We start from the raw sequence: 2,846 nt of genomic DNA, 5'->3' as shown, positions 1-2,846 counted from the left end.
AAAAACAGGTATTGAGGTCAGCCCTTAGCCGGTGTTTTGTCTTCTGCTAATCTGTGGTTTGCAAGGCAAAGGCTCGAGATGACAGTGGCAGGGACAGAAGTCAAGCACTGTGGGGGGAGGGGGAGCTGACTTCCCACAAGTGCTGGGGGAAGGGACTGGGGCCCAGCTGCTGACATTTTTACAAAACAAATAAGTGTGAGGCCTAGAGCTGGTGACCTCAGTGTGATGGAAAAAGACGGTCAGCGGAGTGTCTGCCAGAAATGGCATGTTTCTCAGCCCACCTGTTAGGAAGCGGAAGGGGGGATGTTGAGTCATATCATCCCAGCAAACAGCTATCAAGCTTTTACTTGCCGCATGCCTGGCATAGTTCCCTCCGGCCATGCCGTCTGGAGGGCTCCAGCATGGTCTCCAGGTCCGAGATGGGGAAACTAAGGCAGAGGTGTTCATTTGCTCATCATCATCCAAGGCTGGAGAGCTAAGAAGTGGTGGAAAAGGGATGTGAACCTGCCAAGGCTGGCCCCAGGACTGTGCAGTGAGCACCCAGCACCCCAGCCTGTGGCCTGGAACCTCGAAACAGGTCCTGTGAAGGGGGATTTTTGTGTCCTAGTGTGTGTGTGTGTGTGTGTGTGTGTGTGTGTGTGTGCATGCGCCCGTGCCATTGTGTTTTGGCCTGTGTTCCCATTATCCATCACAGCATAGTGAATCACTCCAAAATTTAGTGACAAAGGAAAAACAACTACCATGCTATTATTATCTGTCACTGTTGACTGCCCTTGGTGAGATGGGTTTTTTCTTCTGTCTCTGTCTTTCTGTCTCGCTCTCTTTCTCTTTCTGTTTGTCTCCTGCAGTTGCCATCAGACGATGCCTGGGGTTGAAATCATATGAAAAGCCTCCTTCCTCATTCGCACATCTGGCCATTGATGCAATAATTCCTTAAGATGCGGGACTTGGGGATCTGCTTTTTATGGCTGATAGATGCCATGTCCCCTGGGAGCAGGGGTTTTATATTCCCGACTCTCAGGTCAGTTGCCTTCGGTTTTTATAAATGTGCGTGGAGGAGGCTCTAAGCACAGGTGGGGAGATGGGGTTTCTCAGGCACCGACACCCCGAATCCCCTGAACTCTCCCCAAACCTTGTGCGGGCCTGGCCTTATCTTTCTCTGTTCTTCATTGTTAGGGGCTAAAGAGCGTCCCCACCAAGTTCATATGTTGAAGCCCTAACACCCTGTACCGCAGAATGTCACTGTATTTGGAGACGGGACATTTGGACACCTGGTGAGACATCAGATGCATGCGCAGAGGAAAGACGGTGAGGACTCAGGGAGAAGGTGGCCATCTGCAAGCCAAGGAGAGAGGCCTCAGGAGAAACCAAACCTTGATCTTGGACTTCCAGCTTTCAGAACTGTGAGAAAGTAAATGTCTATTGTTTAAGTCCCCAGCCTGTGCGATTTTGCTGTGGTGGCCCAAGCAGACTGATAGATTCTTCCTGTATCCCCTAGAGAGAAGGCCCCTTCAGGTGGGGTGCCCAAGGTGGGCACAGGCTCCCAGAAGGCCTCTTCCTAGAGGTAATTACCTAGAAGGGTGGGGACGCCCCTTTCCTCCTGTCCTGTCCTGGTGGCACTTAAGGCTGCTTTGATTGGATTAACCAATGGTCCCAGGGGACCCTGGACTTGACAATGAAGGGTCAGCTCAGGATAGGCAGGAGACTGGGGCAATGTGTCAGCCAGTCTGGGGGCAGGCAGAGGCCATGGGCAGCAGGGCGGCCCCTAGCCTGGCCCCAGAGGGGTTGTGGTCTGCGCAGCCCTCCAGACCTTGTCTGACTCGAACAGCTCCCTAAGTGTCCCATGTCTGGCCTCTGGGGGTGCACAGTTTGGCCTGAGCTCTGCCAACACTCCGAGCTGATGTAAGTATGGAGCAAGTGGAAGAGCATCCGCCACCGCAGGCGCGGAAAGCTCAGCGGGTTCCTGGGTGCAGGGCAGGCAGCCCTTCCTCCTCCCTGGGCTCTGTTTCCACCGCACATGAATCCAGGGCCCGCCCGGCCCCGATGCATTTTTTATTTTGCTATATTCTTTCCATTGTCCTGATGTGAATAATTTAAACTGACACAGAAAGAAAGAGAATCCTTTGCCACAAAAGGGAGGCTGTCAACTCCCTGAACCTCTATTTGTTTTCACCCCCTGAGCTGATCTCTTCTCTGTTCTGTTCTGCCTGCCTCATTCTAGAACCTTTCTCTAGTGCTGTCTTGCTTAACACACATGCATGCATGCACACGCACATGCACACACACGCACACACACTTCCTCCTCACCCCCCAGGTGTCCGTGAGCAGAGTGTGTAACGTCTGTGTGTCTGTCTCTGGGACACGGTCTCTCTATCTTTGTGTGAATCGTCTGTCTCATCTGCATTTCTCACTCTGTTTCTTATTTCCCTTCTTTCCTTTGACTCTCTCTGCTGTTTGCATATGTGAGGGAAAGAGTTGCCTTAATTTGTGAGTGGCCTTATTTCACGGTCACTTTTTGCGATCACACAGCATCAAATTCTCTTGGGGGTTAAGGAGAGACAGCAGAAGACTTAATCGTCATCTTTCCCTGGGAAGGCTGTGCATTTCTAGAAGATATAATGGGCAAGTTTGGGGTACACAGACACTCAGGGGCTTTTGTGTGTCACCTGGACCTTCTGTGACTGGTGCATGTAGCCACAGTTAGCCACCGCATTATGTGGAGAGCAGTGTTGGCCTCTCTCAGCCTTGAACCAGGAAGCAGGCTTTATTTGTTAGGAGAGGGCATAGCCAGGATTTCCTGAAGGTTCTGGCCTCCAGCCTGTAACCCGGCACTATCCAATAGAAAT

Source organism: Microcebus murinus, chromosome X (assembly GCF_040939455.1).
Source record: "Microcebus murinus isolate Inina chromosome X, M.murinus_Inina_mat1.0, whole genome shotgun sequence".
Classification (NCBI taxonomy): Eukaryota; Metazoa; Chordata; class Mammalia; order Primates; family Cheirogaleidae; genus Microcebus; species Microcebus murinus.
Note: the sequence above shows the minus strand (reverse complement) of the source record.